The sequence below is a fragment of the Hemitrygon akajei genome, chromosome 21 (assembly GCF_048418815.1).
Source record: "Hemitrygon akajei chromosome 21, sHemAka1.3, whole genome shotgun sequence".
NCBI lineage: Eukaryota > Metazoa > Chordata > Chondrichthyes > Myliobatiformes > Dasyatidae > Hemitrygon > Hemitrygon akajei.
Genome location: NC_133144.1, coordinates 9,595,407 through 9,614,415, shown reverse-complemented (window position 1 = coordinate 9,614,415; position 19,009 = coordinate 9,595,407).

Sequence of the window (19,009 nt, the reverse complement as noted above, 5' to 3'; positions counted from 1 at the left end):
CTTCCCACAGATTAGAAAGGCTGGATTAGAGAGTCCTTAGGGGACCAGTGATTATAATATGGTAGAATTCAACCTGCAATTGAATGAAGGGAATTAGAGGCATGAGAGAGGAGCTGGGCAAAACTGATTGGAAGAGAACACTAGCAGGGATGATGGTAGAGCAGTAATGGCTGGAATTTCTGGAAGCAATTCAGAAGGTGCAAGATGACACAATGTGCTGCCAAATACCAACATAAAAGCCAAAGAGTGGGCATATGTCAGGGCACTGAAGCAGGGATCCAATCACAGACCCAGTACTGTGCACACGGTGATATTAATTGAGTAACAAATCCCAAGGTGCAAACAAAGTTAGCATTCAAGTTCAGGCAGAGATCAAAATATCCAGAGAAGTCCAAAAACCAGTATGAGGGAACAGGCAGAGTCAATATTCAGACAGACAGAGTACAGATATGAATGCTGGGAAGGCTCAGAAAAATTCACTGGCACAATCTCACAACAAACAGGTGAAAACACAGGACTGAAATACACAGAGGCAGATGATAGGTGGAGCACAATGAGACACAGGTGGCAGCAATACAGGTAATAATGAGAAACAGATGAGAGATGGAGTATCCCAGTTTGCTGGCAGGAGATATTGAAGCTGTAACTAACAAGGAAAAGGCTGATCTGTTTGTACAGGTGTTCCAGGCGTTGCACAGATCTGGAGAGCCAGGTCATTTGAGAAAGGAAATTATGTGAAAGGAAAGTTGGAAATTAGACAGGAGTTTGGATGATAAAAGCGCCATAAATTTGTTTTTCTCCCTTCAGGAATTGCAGGAAGCTATCCAATCAGGTACAAGCACTTCTCCTGGTAGGGATGGACTGTGTTATGAATTGCTTAAGCATTTAGATGACTCTGTATTAATAGAAATGCTAGCTTTGTTTAATTCAGTGTGGAAAGAAGGAAAATTACCAGTAGAATGGAAGCATGTGGTGGTAGTTCCAGTTTTAAAGCCAGGTAAAGATGCATCTAGTCCTAGTTCATATCGGCCTATAGCTTTAACATTAGTGCTTTGTAAAACTATGGAACGAATGGTCACCAACAGACTTTTTTATTTTTTAGAAAAAAGGGACATTTTTGCTGCCTATCAAAATGGTTTTGGAACTGAAAGATCAACAATGGAATCCGTTGCTCTTTTAGATCATGATATTAAAAAAGCATTTCAAAATAGAGAAGTAATGATAGGCGTATTTCTAGATATTGAAAGCACATGACTCACTACGGAAGGATGGTTTATTAATTAAACTCTATGATGTGGGAATTAGAGGTAGAATGTTTAATTGGATCAAAGATTTTCTTAAGGAAAGGACAATTCAAGGTAAGAATAGGCAGAACAATCTCCAAGTCAGTTAAAATAGGTAATGGAAGCGTCATTAGTCCAGTTCCTTTTAATGTCATGATAAACTATATCTTTGAGCAGGTAGGGACAGCATTTGGCAAATCATTGTTTGCCGACGATGGTGCAATCTGGAAAAGAGGAAGAAATGTCAAGTATATATTAAAGCAGTTACAAAAGGCTTTAAGATCAGTTGAAAACTGGGCAAATAAATGGGGTTTCAGGATTTCTGCTTCTAAGTCCAAGTATATGATTTTTGGCTTTAGAAGAAAGATTCCTGATTGTGAATTGTGTCTATATGATTCTCCATTAGAAAGAGTCAAGGTATTCAAGTTTTTAGGTGTCTGGTTTAATGAAATACTTATTTGGAGGGTTCATATAGATAAAACAATTGGAAAGTGTGAGAAAGTTCTAAATGTTATGAGAAGTATTGCTGGATGTGACTGGGGAGCAGGTCGGGAATATGTATTTAATATATCTAGCTATGATTAGATCAGTAATTGATTATGGTTGTATTGCTTGTGGTTCTGTTGCTACGGCAGTGCTTGGAAAATTAGACACTGTGCAGTCCAAAGCCCTTAGACTCTGTTGTGGAGCTTTCAGAACAACATCAGTCCCTGCATTATGTGTGGAGATGGGAGAAGCTCCTCTACATTTAAGATGAGTTAAGTTGGGGTTGCAGTATTGGGCAAAACTAAATGGCTTCAACCACAGCTGTCCATCAAAATGTCTTTTGCAGGAGACGTTGGAGTGCTAAAGTAAAATTAAAAGATTTCCATTTTTAGATTTGGTTAATATCTGGGCTGTGAAATTGAAACTGATTGAGGAAGACATAAAATTAAAAGATTTCCATTTTTAGATTTGGTTAATATCTGGGCTGTGAAATTGAAACTGATTGAGGAAGACATAGCTGACCAAATTTGCTTGCCACCCATTCCTTTTTGGCTTTTGCCAGAACCAGAAGTAGACTTATTCCTCCTTTTTCAGCCTCAAGGAAGCAGAGCAATTTCAACAGCGATGGTAAATGAATATTTAAATAATAAATGGGGATCTTATATGAAGAATTTTACAGATGGCTCAGTGGACCCAGAGAGCAGTAAGGCAGGATTTGGGATGTACGTGTCTCAACTTGGAGTTGAGATTGGTCATCGAGTTTCAGATGGTGTTTCTATCTTTGCAACAGAATTATTAGCAATCCTCTGGGCCTTATGGTGGATAGAAGACTCTCGACCATGCAGGGTTGTCATCTCTTCGGATTCTGCTGCTGCCTTATAGGCTATAAAAGGGAATAAATCAAAAGCTCATCCTGACATAGTTACTGATATTCTCTTAGCTATGTTTAGAGTAGGGAAGATGGGTTGTGAAGTCAGATCCACATGGATACCTGGGCATGCTGGGGTGGAGGGAAATAAAATTGTGGATGGCATTGCAAAGTCTTCCTTGCAGAGTGGGCAAGTAGGAATTAGAATACCCCTAGGCAGAGCAGAATTGAGAAGTAGGATTAAAAAAAGGCATAGAGAAGCAATGGCAGGAGGACTGGAAAAATGAATTAAAGGGAATGCTTTTCTTTTCTAGTCACCCTCTAGTTAAAAAGGTCTCAGGCTGGTACTCTTTAAATCGCAGAGATATTGTGAAATTAACAAGACTTGGGTTGGGACATTGTGGGCTAAACTATTACTTAAAGATAATAGGAAGACATCCTACTGGATTATGTGACTGTGGTAGTCCAGAGGCAGTTCAGCTTGTTTTGCTGAGTTGTAATTGATATAAGATTGAGAGAAGCATATTGTTCAAGAGGCCGTCTGACTGAAATGTATTTTGTTTTTCTGTTAAATCTTTGTTTGGCCACCAAGAGAACCACCATCCGATTGAAAAGTTTATTATTCTGTTTCTACATGTGACTAGTGTATACTCAAGAATTTTGATTTTCTTGAAACCCTGTAACTAATTATACATCCTGTGGAGGGCAGTAATATGCCTAGATGTGTCTAAACTGCCGGAAATAGAAGAGGAAGAGAGACGGAGTACTTAGTAACACGGGCCGGAGTAGAGCAGGAGTGGGGACAGGAGCACACGGCAAAACAAAAGAACAGGCTGACAGCTAGGGGGAAACACACAAAAAGACAGTTCAAATGGAGGTACTGACAGCATATTATACAGCAAAAATTAGTGGTAAGTTAGAAGATTGTAAAGCTTTAGAAATGAACAGCAGGCAACTAAAAAGTCAAGAAGGAAAAGATAGAATATGAAGGTAAGCTATCCAATAATATTAAAGAGGATACCAAAAGTTCCTTTGGATATTTAAGGTATAAACGAGAGGTGAGAGGTAATATCAGACTGCTTGAAAATGATGCTGGAGAGGTAGTAACGGGGACAAGGAAATGACAGATGAACTGATTAAGTATTTTGCATGTCTTCACTGTGAAAGACATTAGCAGAACGCTGGAAGTTCAAAGTGTAAGGGTTACCTTTACTTGCGAGAAGGTTCTTGGGAAACTGAAAAGTCTGAAGGCAGATAAGTCATCTGGACTAGATGGTGTACACCCTAGGGTTCTGAACGAGGTGGATGGAGTGACTGTGGAAGCATTAGCAAGAATCACTAGATTCTGCATGGTTCTGGAAGACTGGAAAATTGCAAATGTCACTCCACTCTTCAAGAAGGGAGAGAGGCAAAAGAAAGGAAACTATAGGCCAGTTAGTCTGACCTCAGTGGTTGAGAAGATGTTGGAGTCTATTACTAAGGATGAGGTCTCAGGGTACTTGGAGGCACTTGATAAAATAGGTTGTAGTCAGCATGGTTTCCTCAAGGGAAAATCTTGCCTGAATAATCTGTTGGAATTCTTTGAAGAAAAACATGCAGGATAGACAAAGAAGAATTGGGTTGATGTTGTGTACGTTGATTTTCAGAAGGCTTTTGACAAGATACCACACATGAGTCTACTCAACAAGCTATGAGCCTATGGTATTACGGGAAAGATTCTAGCAAGGATAAAGCAGTGACTGCTTGGCCGGAGACAAAAACTGGGAACAAAGGGAGTCGTTTTTGGTTGGCTGCTGGTGACCAGCGGTGTTCCACAGGAGTCTGTATTGGGATTGCTTCTTGTTACATTATATGTCAATGACGTGGATGATGGAATTGATGGCTTCGTGGCAAATTTTGCAGATGATACAAAGACAGGTGGAGGGACAGGTAGTTTTGAGGAAGTAGAGAGGCTACAGAAGGACTTAAACAGATTAGAAGAATGGGCAAAGATGTGGCAGATGGAATATGGTCATACACTTTGGTTGAAGAAATAAGTGGGTAGACTATTTTCTAAATGGAGAGAACATTTAAAAATCTGATATACAAAGGGACATGGGAGTCCTTGTGCAGGATTCCCTAAAGGTTATTTTGCACATTTGAATTGACGGTGAAGAAGGCGAATAAAATGTTAGCATTCATTTCAAGAGGACTAGAATTTAAAGCAAGGATGTACTGTTGAGGCTTTATAAAGACTGTCGAGGCCTCACTTTGAGTACTGTGAACAGTCTTAGGCCTTGTGTCTAAGAAAGGCTGTGCTGACGTTGGAGAAGTTTCAAAGGAGGATCACAAGAATGATTCCAGGATTGAAAGGCTTGTCATATGAAGAGCATTTGATGGCTCTGGGCCTGTACTTACTGGAACTCAGAAGAATGAGGGGTGCCGTCATTGAAACCTATGAGTGTTGAAGGGCTTCGACAGAGTGAATTTGGAGAGGATGCTAGGCGAGTCTAAGACCAGAAGACACCGCCTCAGAGTAGAGGGGTGTCTTTTTAGAATGGAGATGTGGAGGAACTTCTTTCATCAGAATGTGGTGAGTCTGTGGAATTTGTTGCCACGGGTGGCTGTGGAGGCCAAGTCACGGGGTATATTTAAGGCAGTGGCTGATAGATTCTTGCTAAGTCAGAGCATGAGGGGATACAGGGAAAAGGCAGGAGACTGGGGCTGAGAGGGAAATGGATCAGCCATGAAGAAATTACAGAGTAGACTCAATGCGCCTAATTCTGCTCCTATATCTTATGGCCTCAGATGATTGAATACTTCTGTAACTTGCATTGTCTGATGGAATCCCAGAATTAGGTAAATGAAGGGTGACCAAGTCTGTGGCACAAGAGTGAAGCAGCCATTTTAGAGGAAATGGCAATAACAATTCAACAAATATTTAGAAATATGTCTAATCACTCAACGTTTCAAAGTAGACAAGAGATTCTGCAGATCCTGGAAATCCAAAGCCCACACAAAGAACTCAGTAGGTCAGGCAGAGTCTATGGAGAGGAATAAACAGTCAACGTGTTGGGCTGGAAAGGAAGGGGGGAAGAAGCCAGAATAATGTGGAGAGGGGCAAGAGAGGACGGGAAGGAGTATGAACTTTTTATTCTGGCATCCATTCAGATATTTCCACAACCAATTATCTCACTTTAAAGATTGTTTATCCCATTATCTCATGTTCTCATCATTTATTTATATTTGCATTTGCACAGTTTGTCGACTTCTGCACGCTGTGTTCTTTCATTGTTCCGGGTATAATTACTATTCTATAGAATTGTTGAGTATGCTCACAGGAAAATGAATCTCAGGGTTGTATATGAAGACATATATGCACTTTGATTATAAAATTTACTTTGAAACTTTGAAACATCTTCTTTCCCCTTCCTTTCCAGTCGTGATGTAAGGTCTTGGCCTGAACCATCAACAACTCAGTCCCTCCATAGATGCTGCCTGACTTGCTGAGTTCCTCCAGCATTTTTATGTGTTAATCACTCAAGTGCACGCATTAGCTCCTAAGCTGTGTTAGGGAACTGGAGCTGCAGCTCGTTGACCTTCGTCTGGTCAGGGATAGAGAGGAGTTACAGGCAGGTGATCACACCGGGGCCACAGGAGGCAGACAAGTGGGTCACGGTTAAGAAAGGGAAGGGGAAGAGTCAGATACTAGAGAGTACCCCAGTGGCTGTACCCCTTGACAATAAATACTCCTGTTTGAGTACTGTTGGGGGGGACAGCCTACCTGGGGGAAGCAACAGTGGCCGTGCCTCTGGCACAGAGTCCGGCCCTGTGGATCAGAAGGGTAGGGAAAGGAAGAGGAAGGCAGTAGTAATAGGGGACTTGATAGTTAGGGGTCAGATAGGCAATTCTGTGGACGTAGTCCAGAGACCCGGATGGTAGTTTGCCTCCCTGGTGCCAGGGTCCAGGGTGTTTTTGATCGCATCCAAGATATCCTGAAGTGGGAGGGTGAGGAGCCAGAGGTCGTGGTACATATAGGTACCAAAGACATAGGTAGGAAAAGGGAAGAGGTCCTGAAAGGAGAATATAGGGAGTTAGGAAGGGAGTTGAGAAGAAGGACCACAAAGGTAGTAATCTCAGGATTACTACCTGTGCCATGTGATGGTGAGAGTAGGAATGGAATGAGGTAGAGGATAAATGTGTGGCTGAGGGATTGGAGCGGGGGCAGGGATTCAAGTTTCTGGATCATTGGGACCTCTTCTGGGGCAGGTGTGACCTGTACGAAAAGGACGGGTTGCACTTGAGTCCTAGGGGGACCAATATCCTGGCAGGGAGATTTGTGAAGGCTACTGGGGAGACTTTAAACTAGAATGGTTGGGGGGCGGGGATCAAATTGAAGAGACTAGGAGAGAGGAGGTTAGTTCACAAATAGAGAAAGCTTGTAGACAGTGCGTGAGGGAGGATAGGCAGGTGATAGAGAAGGGGAGCACTCAGACTGAAGATGTAGGAGAGAAGGAAGAAAAAGATAATAAAGTTGTTTGCACCATTAGGGATAAACCGAGTAAGAGGTGGAGAGTTTCTTAAATGCATCTATTTTAATGCTCGGAGCATTGTAAGAAAGGTGGATGAGCTTAGAGCATGGATTGATACCTGGAAATATGATGTTGTAGCTATTAGTGAAACATGGTTGCAGGAGGGGTGTGATTAGCAACTAAATATTCCTGGATTTCGTTGCTTCAGGTGTGATAGAATCAGAGGGGAAAGAGGGGGAGGTGTTGCATTGCTTGTCAGAGAAAATATTACAGCGGTGCTTTGGCAGGATAGATTAGAGGGCTCGTCTAGGGAGGCTATTTAGGTGGAATTGAGGAATGGGAAAGGTGTAGTAACACTTGTAGGGGTGTATTATAGAACACCTAATGGGGAGCGAGAATTGGAGGAGCGAATTTGTAGGGAGATAGCAGATATTTGTAGTAAGCACAAGATTGTGATTGTGGGAGATTTTGATTTTCCACACGTAGACTGGGAAGCCCATTCTGTAAAAGGGCTGGATGGTTTGGAGTTTGTAAAATGTGTGCAGGATAGTCTTTTGCAGAAATACATAGAGGTACCAACTAGAGAAGAGGCAGTGTTGGATCTCCTGTTAGGGAATGAGATAGGTCAAGTGGTGGAGGTATGTGTTGGGGAGCACTTTGGGTCCAGTGATCACAAGGCCATTAGTTTCAATATAATTATGGAGAAGGATAGGACTGGATCTAGGGTTGAGATTTTTGATTGGAGAAAGGTTAACTTTGAGGAGATGCGAAAGGATTTAGAAGGAGTGGATTGGGGCAATTTGTTTTATGGGAAGGATGTAATAGAGAGATGGAAGTCATTTAAAGGTGAAATTTTGAGGGAACAGTATCTTTATTTTCCTGTTAGGTTGAAAGGAAAGGTTATAAGTTTGAGAGAGCCATGGTTTTCAAGGATATTGGAAACTTGGTTTGGAAAAAGAGAGAGAGCTACAATAAATATAGGCAGCATGGAGTAAATGAGGTGCTTGAGGAATATAAAGAATATAAAAAGAATCTTAAGAAAGAAATTAGAAAAGCTAAAAGAAGATATGAGGTTGCTTTGGCAAGTAAGGTGAAAATAAATCACCTTTCCTCTACTGTCAAGATGAAGCCACACTCAGGTTGGAGGAACAACACCGGCTGGGTAGCCTCCAACCTGTTGGCATGAACATTGACTTCTCTAACTTCCGTTAATTCCCCTCCCCTTCTTACCCCATCTCTGACATATTTAGTTGTTTGTTTTCTTTCTCTCTCTCTGCCCATCACTCTGCCTGTTCTCCATCTCCCTCTGGTGCTCCCCTCCCCCTTTCTTTCTCCCGAGGCCTCCCGTCCCATGATCCTTTCCCTTCTCCAGCTCTGTATCACTTTTGCCAATCACCTTTCCAGCTCTTAGCTTCATCCCACCCCTCTGGTCTTCTCCTATCATTTCACTTTTCCCCCTCCCCCTCCTACTTTCAAATCTCTTAGTATCTTTCCTTTCAGTTAGTCCTGACGAAGGGTCTCGGCCCGAAACGTCGACAGTGCTTCTCCCTATAGATGCTGCCTGGCCTGCTGTGTTCCACCAGCATTTTGTGTGAGATGTGTGAAAATAAATCCAAAGGGTTTCTACAGTTATATTAATAGCAAAAGGATAGTGAGGGATACAATTGGTCCCTTAGAGAATCAGAGTGGACAGCTATGTGCGGAGCCAAAAGAGATGGGGGAGATTTTGAACAATTTCTTCGGTATTCACTAAGGAGAAGGATATTGAATTGTGTAAGGTTAGGGAAACAAGTTTGTTACCAGTTAGTCTTTACAATGCCTCCTGAGATGGTGATGTGCCTCTCCTGTGAGATGTGGCAGTCTTGGGGGAACTCCCCTCTCCCGCAGAGTCACATCTGCCAGAAGTGCATGCAGCTGGGTGATCTGGAAGACCGTGTGAGGAATCTGGAGCAGCAGCTGGATGACCTTCAACTCATAAGGGAGAATGAGGCAGTCATAGATGAGAGCTACAGGGAGGTAGTCACACCTAGGCTGCCGGAAGCAGGTCATTGGGTGACAGTCCAAGGGGGGAAAGCGAAGGTGAGTAGACAGGTAGTGCAGAGCACCCCTGTAGTCATTCCCCTGAATAATAAGTTTACCGTCTTGGATGCGGTTGGTGAGGACGACCGACCAGGTGTGAGCCACGGTGGCAGGGCCTCTGGCACTGAGTCTGACCCTGTGGTGCAGAAGGATGGGATGGAGAAGAGGAGAGCTGTCGTCATTGGAGACTCCATAGTCAGGGGAGCAGACAGGAGATTTTGTGGACGTAAGAAGGACACCCACATGGTTTGCTACCTCCCGGGTGCCAGGATCTGGGATGTCTCTGACCGGGTGCATGACATCCTGGTACGAGAGGGAAAGCAACCAGAAGTCGTGATACATGTTGGGACCAACGACATAGGCAGGAAGAGGGATGAGGTCCTGAAGTGTGAGTTTCAGGAACTAGGCAGAAGGCTGGAGAACAGGACCTCAAGGGTGGCGTTCTCAGGATTGCTGCCAGTGCTACGTGATAGTGATGGTAAGAATTGGAGGAGATGGCAGTTGAATGCGTGGCTGAGGAGTTGGTGCAGGGGACAGGGTTTTAGATTTTTGGACCATTGGGATCTCTTCTGGGGAAGGTGGGACCTGTACAGATTGGATGGGTTGCACCTGAACTCGAGGGGGAGCAATATCCTTGCAGGTAGGTTTGCTAGCATGGTTCGGGAGGGTTTAAACTAATTTGCAAGGGGGATGGGACCCAGAGCGATAGAGCAGTGAAAGAAGTGCATGGAGTAGAGCCAGATCTAACATATAGAGAGGCTTTGAGGAAAAAGAAGCAGAATAAAGGGTATAAAGGTAGTAAGGTAGAAGGGCTAAAGTGTGTGTACTTCAATGCAAGAAGCATCAGGAACAAAGGTGATGAACTGAGAGCTTGGATACATACATGGAATTATGATGCAGTGGCCATTACAGAGACTTGGCTGGTACCAGGGCAGGAATGGATTCTCAATATTCCTGGATTTCAGTGCTTTAAAAGGGATGGGGGGGGGGGGGAAGGGGAGGAGGGGTGGCATTACTGGTCAGGGATACTATTACAGCTGCAGAAAGGGTGGGTAATGTAGCAGGATCCTCTTCTGAGTCAGTATGGGTGGAAGTCAGGAACAGGAAGGGAGCAGTTACTCTACTGGGGGTATTCTATAGGCCCCCTGGTAGCAGCAGAGATACCGAGGAGCAGATTGGGAGGCAGATTTTGGAAAGGTGCAAAAATAACAGGGTTGTTATCGTGGGTGACTTTAACTTTCCTAATATTGATTGGCACTTGATTAGTTCCAAGGGTTTAGATAGGGCAGAGTTTGTTAAGTGTGTCCAGGATGGATTCCTGTCACAGTATGTTGACAGGCTGACTAGGGGGAATGCCATACTAGATCGAGTATTAGGTAACGAACCGGGTCAGGTCACAGATCTTTCAGTGGGTGAGCATCTGGGGGACAGTGATCACCACTCCCTGGCCTTTAGCATTATCATGGAAAAGGACAGAATCAGCGAGGACAGGAAAATTTTAATTGGGGAAGGGCAAATTATGAGGCTATAAGGCTAGAACTTGCGGGTGTGAATTGGGATGATGTTTTCACAGGGAAATGTATTATGGACATGTGGTCGATGTTTAAGGATCTTTTGCAGGGTGTTAGGGATAAATTTGTCCCTGTGAGGAAGATAAAGAATGGTAGGATGAAGGAACCATGGGTGACAAGTGAAGTGGAAAATCTAGTCAGGTAGAAGAAGGCAGCATACCTGAGGTTTAGGAAGCAAGGATCAGATGCGTCTATTGAGGAATATAGGGTAGCAAGAAAGGAGCTTAAGAAGGGGCTGAGAAGAGCAAGAAGGGGGCATGAGAAGGCCTTGGCGAGTAGGGTATAGGAAAACCCCAAGGCATTCTTCAATTATGTGAAGAACAAAACGATGACAGGTGTGAAGGTAGGACCGATTGGAGATAAAAGTGGGAAGATGTGCCTGGAGGCTGTGGAAGTGAGCGAGGTCCTCAATGAATACTTCTCTTCAGTATTCACCAATGAGAGGGAACTTGATGACAGTGAGGACAATATGAGTGAGGTTGATGTTCTGGAGCATGTTGATATTAAGGGAGAGGAGGTGTTGGAGTTGTTAAAATACATTAGGATGGATAAGTCCCCGGGGCCTGATGGAATATTCCCCAGGCTGCTCCACGAGGCAAGGGAAGAGATTGCTGAACCTCTGGCTAGGATCTTTATGTCCTTGTTGTCCACAGGAATGGTACCGGAGGATTGGAGGGAGGTGAATGTTGTCCCTTTGTTCAAAAAAAGGTAGTAGGGATAGTCCGGGTAATTATAGACCAGTGAGCCTTACGTCTGCGGTGGGAAAGCTGTTGGAAAAGATTCTTAGAGATAGGATCTATGGGCATTTAGAGAATCATGGTCTGATCAGGGACAGTCAGCATGGATTTGTGAAGGGCAGATCGTGCCTAACAAGCCTGATAGAGTTCTTTGAGGAGGTGACCAGGCATATAGATGAGGGTAGTGCAGTGGATGTGATCTACAAGGATTTTAGTAAGGCATTTGATAAGGTTCCACATGGTAGGCTTATTCAGAAAGTCAGAAGGCATGAGATCCAGGGAAGTTTGGCCAGGTGGATTCAGAATTGGCTTGCCTGCAGAAGGCAGAGGGTTGTGGTGGAGGGAGTACATTCAGATTGGAGGGTTGTGACTAGTGGTGTCCCACAAGGATCTGTTCTGGGACCTCTACTTTTCGTGATTTTTATTAACGACCTGGATGTGGGGGTAGAAGGGTGGGTTGGCAAGTTTGCAGACAACACAAAGGTTGGTGGTGTTGTAGATAGTGTAGAGGATTGTGGAAGATTGCAGAGAGACATTGATAGGATGCAGGAGTGGGCTGAGCAGTGGCAGATGGAGTTCAACCTGGAGAAGTGTGAGGTGGTTCACTTTGGAAGGACAAACTCCAAGGCAGAGTACAAAGTAAATGGCAGGATACTTGGTAGTGTGGAGGTGCAGAGGGATCTGGGGGTACATGTCCACAGATCCCTGAAAGTTGCCTCACAGGTAGATAGGGTAGTTAAGAAAGCTTATGAGGTGTTAGGTTTCATAAGTTGAGGGATAGAGTTTAAGAGACGCGATGTAATGATGCAGCTCTATAAAACTCTAGTTAGGCCACACTTGGAGTACTGTGTCCAGTTCTGGTCACCTCACTATAGGAAGGATGTGGAAGCATTGGAAAGGGTACAGAGGAGATTTACCAGGATGCTGCCTGGTTTAGAGAGTATGGATTATGATCAGAGATTAAGGGAGCTAGGGCTTTACTCTTTGGAGAGAAGGAGGATGAGAGGAGACATGATAGAGGTATACAAGATATTAAGAGGAATAGACAGAGTGGACAGCCAGCACCTCTTCCCCAGGGCACCACTGCTCAGTACAAGAGGACATGGCTTTAAGTTAAGGGGAGGGAAGTTCAAGGGGATATTAGAGGAAGGTTTTTCACTCAGAGTGGTTGGTGCGTGGAATGCACTACCTGAGTCAGTAGTGGAGGCAGACACACTAGTGAAGTTTAAGAGACTACTAGACAGGTATATGGAGGAATTTAAGGTGGGGGGGGGGTTATGTGTGAGGCAGGGTTTGAGGGTCAGCACAACATTGTGGGCCAAAGGGCCTGTAATGTGCTGTACTATTCTGTTCTGTCCTAAGTAGGGTAGTTATGGAAATTATGATGAGTAAAGAAGAGGAAGTACTGGCGCTTTTAAAGAATATAAAAGTGGATAAATTTCTAGCTCCTGACAGGATATTCCCTAGGACCTTGAGGGAAGTTAGTGTAGAAATAGTAGGGGCTCCGACAGAAATATTTCAAATGTCATTAGAAACGGGGATGGTGCCGTATTGCTTATGTGGTTCCATTGTTTATCGGCCTGTAAGTTTGATGTCAGTGGTGGGTAAATTAATGGAAATTATTCTTAGAGATGGTATATATAATTATCTGGATAGACATGGTCTGATTAGGAACAGTCAACATGGATTTGTGCATGGAAGGTCATGTTTGACAAATCTTATTGAATTTTTTGAAGAGGTTACTAGGAAAGTTGACGAGGGTAAAGCAGTGGATGTTGTCTATATGGACTTCAGTATGGCCTTTGACAAGTTTCTGCATGTAAGGTTAGTTAGGAAGGTTCAATCGTTAGGTATTAATATTGAAGTAGTAAAATGGATTCAACAGTGGCTGGATGGGAGATGCCAGAGAGTAGTGATGGATAACTGTTTGTCAGGTTGGAGGCCGGTGATTAGTGGTGTGTCTCAGGGATCTGTACTGGGTCCAGTGTTGTTTGTTATGTACATTAATGATCTGGATGATGGGGTGGTAAATTGGATTAGTAAGTATGCAGGTGATACTAAGATAGGTGGCGTTGTGGCTGATGAAGTAGGTTTTCAAAGCTTGCAGAGAGATTTAGGCCAGTTAGAAGAGTGGGCTGAAAGATGGCAGATGGAGTTTAATGCTGATTAGTGTGAGGTGCTACATTTTGGTAGGAATACTCCAAGTAGGACACACATCGTAAATAGTAGGGCATTGAAGAATGCAGTAGAACAGAGCGATCTAGGAATAATGGTGCATAGTTCCCTGAAGGTGGAGTCTCATGTGGATAGGGTGGTGAAGAAAGCTTTTGGTATGCTGGCCTTTATAAATCAAAGCATTGAGTATGGGAATTGGGGTGTAATGTTAAAATTGTACAAGGCATTGGTGAGGCCAAATTTGGAGTATTGTGTACAGTTCTGGTCATCGAATTATAGGAAAGATGTCAACAAAATAGAGAGAGTACAGAGGAGATTTACTAGAATGTTACCTGGGTTTCAGCACCTAAGTTACAGAGAAAGGTTGAACAAGTTAGGTCTTTATTCTTTGGAGTGTAGAAGGTTGAGGAGGGACTTGATAGAGGTATTTAAAATTATGAGGGGAATAGACAGAGTTGACGTGGATAGGCTTTTTCCATTGAGAGTAGGGGAGATTCAAACAAGAGGACATGAGTTGAGAGTTAAGGAGCAAAAGTTTAGGGGTAACAAGATGGGGAACTTCTTTACTCAGAGAGTGGTAGCTGTGTGGTAGCTGTTTGTCATTAAAAAAAAAATTGGACAGGTATATGGACAGGAAAGGAATGGAGGGTTATGGGCTGAGTGCAGGTAGGTGGGACTAGGTGAGAGTAAGTGTTCAGCACGGACTAGAAGGGCTGAGATGGCCTGTTTCCGTGCTGTAATTGTTATATGGTTATTGTTATATGTTATATTACAAATGTAATGTTTAATTGAATTTTTATATTTTTAATAAAATATTCCAAATGAAAGGCTAATATTCAGCATGACATCTAAAACTTTGACAAACTTCTCTAGATGTGTGGTGGAGAGCATATTGACTGGCTGCATCGCAGCCTGGTATGGAAACCCCAATGCCCTAGAATTGATGATCCCACAAAAAGTAATGGCTGTGGCCTAGTCCATCACAGGTAAAGCCCTCCCCACCATTGAGCAGATCTACATGAAATGTTGTTGCAGGAAAGTAGCATCCATCATTAAGGATCCCCCACCACCCTCAGCACACTCTCTTCTCACTGCTGCCATCAGGAAGAAGGCGCAGGAGAGTTAGGAACAGTTATTACCCCTCAACCATCAGGGTCTTCACTCAACTTCACTTGCCCCATCATTGATATGTTCCCACAACCTCTGGACTTAACTTCAATGACCCTTCATCTCGTGTTCTCAATATTTATTGCTTATTTATTTATTATTAATTTCTTTTTGTATTTGCAGTTTGTCGTCTTTTGCACACTGGTTGAATTCCCAGGTCGGTGTGGTCTTTCACTGATTTTTATGATGGTTATTATTCTGTTGTGGATTTGTTGAGTATGGCCACATTAATATGAATCTCAGGGTTGTAAATGATGACGTATATGTAATTTGATGACAAATTTACTTCGTTATTTAAACTCCATCATTGGATTTCAGCACAGCGTCATAGAGCATGAAAATAGGCCCTGAGACAATCTATCTATCCTGGTCTCTCATATGTGCCTACATTTAGCCCATGTCTCTCTGAAACTTTACAAGCCATGTACCTGCCTATATCTGTTTTAAATATCATAACTGTTCCCATCTCTAGGGGTTTCTCTAGCAACTTATTCCAGATACCCACCACCCTGTTTGTGAAGAAGTTGTTCCTTGGGGCCCTTTTAAATTTCCCCACCTCTCATTTTAAATCTATGCCCTCTAGTATTAGAAACTCCTAAGCTGAGACAAATTCTGTCACCAACATGTCCTTCATGATTATATCAGATTCATATTTAATATCACTGACAAATTTGTTGTTTTGCAGCAGCAGTGCATTACATGATAAAAACTATAAATAACAATATAAAGTATATATAAAAAAGAAAATTAAACTTGTGTAAAAAAAAGAGAGAGATATGAAGAGAGGTGTTCATGGGTTCATTGTCCATTCAGAAATCTGATGGCAGACGGGAGGAAGCTGTTCCTGAAATGTTGAGTGTGTGTCTTGAGGCTTCTGTACCTCTTCCTTGATGGTAGCAAAAAGAAGGGGACAGGTGATGGGGGTTCTTAATGATGGATGCCACCTTTTTGAGGCATCATCTTTTAAAGATGTCCCTGATGCTAGGGAGGCTAGTGCCCATGAAGGAGCTGGCTGAGTTTACAAATTTCTGCAGCTTTTTCCAATTCATTGCCGTTGTCCCTCTATACCGGACGGTGATGTAATCAGTTAGAATGCTCTCCATGGTACAACTGTATAAATTTCTAGTCTTTGGTGATGTATCAAATCTCCTCAAACTCCTCATGAAATATAGCTGCTGTCATGCCTTCTTTGTAGTTGCATCAATATGTTTGGCTCTGGTTAGATCATCAGATGCTGACACACAGAAACTTGAAATTTCTCACCCTTTCTACTTCTGATTCCTCTACTTCCCCTACCTGAAATCCACAATCAATTCCTTACTCTCATTGACGTTGAGTTCAAGGTTGTTGCTGTGACACCACTCAACCAGCTGATCTACCTCACTCCTGAATGCATCCTCATCACCATCTGAAATTCTGCCAAAAATAGCTGTGTTGTCAGCAAACCTCTATAAGGTCATCCTTCACCATCCTTTACTTCAGGAGGTGATAAGTACTAGTCTATCCAGCCTCTTCCTGTAACATCCTTGTGATTTTTTTCTGTGCCCATGTCAGGTTAATGACATCCTTCTCACTGCTCGGTGACCAGAACTGAGCAGAATATTTCAAACGTGGTCTCATTAACGACTTGTATAGTTGCAACATGACATTCCAAATGTTTTACTCAGTGCCATGACCGATAAAGGCAAATGTACCAAATTTCTCTTTCACCACCTTGTCCACCTGTGTTGCTATTTTCAGTGAACTCTGTACCTGTCCCTCTGTACTAGGAGTGAAATTCCATCTGCTATCCCTTGGACCATGTCCCCAGTTCATCTAGATCCTGCTGTAATCTTCAAAAACCTTCTTCACTGTCCACTACACCACCAATCTGATGTCATCTTCAAACTTCTTAGCCATATGAATAAGATCATAAGATATACGAGCAGAATTAGGCCTTTCAGCTAATTGAGTTTGTTCCATGATAATCAATCATGGCTGATTTATTATCTCTCTCAACGTTATTCTCCTGCCTTTTCCCTGTAGTCTTTGACACCCTGTCTAATCAAGAACGTATTGACCCCCACTTTAAATATACCCAAATAGTTGGCCTCCAGAGTTATCTGTGGTAGTGAATTCCACATATTCACTACTCTATGGTTCAGGAAATTCCTCTTCATTTCTGTGTTAAAAGGACATCCTTGTATTCTAAGGCTGTGTCCTCTGGTCCTAGATCACCCACTAGGAAACATCTTCTCCACATCCACTTCCAAAAATGTACCAATGCTTTTAATATTGCACTCAACTGTTAGCCTGGATTTTGGACTCAATACCTTTGAGTGGAATCTTAATTCTGTAAGATGAATTATCTGACTGAACTAGAATATAAATTTATTTTGAAATAAATAGCATGTTTGCTTGCCACTTGTGATGAAATTTTGAAACATCTTATGAACTCCACTAATCTAAACTTTGTTTTGTGTGCAACCAACTACAGAATCAGCTCCAATGACTGCTTTCAGCTCTGTTATCGATGTGGTTTCCAAGCAATATAGAGAACTTACGCAGATCATATATCTGTAAGATGTAATTACTGAATGTAGCTGCAGCTTCTAACCAGACAGATGGTTCCTCCCAGAGGAGAACCATTCTTTTGATCCAGGTTAGGTTAAGTGTTTGGTTAATGGCCTATTGGTAATTGCACCTTGAACAGCTCAGTCAATTAGTACTGAAGTTCTCCAGTGCTATTCATTCTCTGCTGAATCTAAGTCAGCACTGTAGTTAACCTCAGTGGAGAGGATGTGCTCATTCAGGACTCCTGCCCATCAATCTCTGAACTGGCCCATTTTGGGTGAGAAACTCCATCGAGTTCAGACTTTCATTTCTTAATGTCTGGATTGATGTAAAATCAGTGTAATGAACTTCTTCCCAGAAACAAGAGTTAATATTGTAAGGTCTGGATAGAGTGGATGTGGAGAAGATTTTTCCTATCGTGGGGGAGTCTAGGACCAGAGGACACAGCCTTAGAATACAAGGTTGTCCTTTTAAAACAGATGAGGAGGAATTTCCTGAAACACAGAGTAGTGAATATGTGGAATTCATTACCACAGATAACTGTGGAGGCCAACTACTTGGGTATATTTAAAGTGGGGGGTGAATACGTTTTTGATTAGACAGGGTGTCAAAGACTACAGGGAAATGGCAGAAGAATGAGGGCACAGTCTCAGAATACAAGGACATTGCTTTAGCACAGAGATAAGTAGTAATTTCTTTAGCCAGAGGATGGTGAATCCATGGAATTCATCGTTAAAGATGGTTGTAGAGGCCAAGTTATTGGGTATATTTACAGCAAAGGTTAATAGGTTCGTGATTAGACAGGGCATCAAAGGTTACAGGGAGAAGGTAGGTGAATAGGGTTGCGAGGGTAAACAAATCAGCCATGATGGAAAGGTAGAGCAGATACAATGGGCTGAAACACCTAATCATGCTCCTGTGTATTAGTAACTACGGGGATGGGGGTGGGGTTTCTCCTTTTCACATTGGTTGTTTATCAGTCTTTGTTTATGTATACTTTTTTCATAAATTCTTTTGTATTTCTTTATTTTACTGTAGATGCTTACACACCCCCAGTTCATCTACATCCTGTTCTGATCTTCAATAACCTTCTTCACTGTCCACTACACCAACAATCTTGGGTCATCTTCAAACTTATAACCATGTGAATAAGAACATAAGACAGAGGAGCAGAATTAGGCCATTCACTCCCCCACTATAGGAAGCACCCTCTCCATCTGGGAAGATGCCACTTCCAACAATGTACTGAAATTTTTAACATTGTACTTGTTAGCCTGGATTTTGGACTCAACTCTTTTGAGTAGAACCTTAATCCTGAAAAATGAATGATCTGAATGAGGATTTAAATTTATTTTGAAATAAGTAGTATTTTGCTTGCCACTTGCTATGTTATGTGATGATATTTTCGAAACATCGTATGAACTCTACTATATAAGTTTATTTTTTGTGTGAACCCAACCACAGAATCAGCTCCAGTGACTGCTTTCAGCTCTGATATCAATATGAAGTTTCCAAGCAATATAGTGAATGCGCTTATCATATATTAGTAAGATGTAATTACTGAATGTAGCTGCAGCTT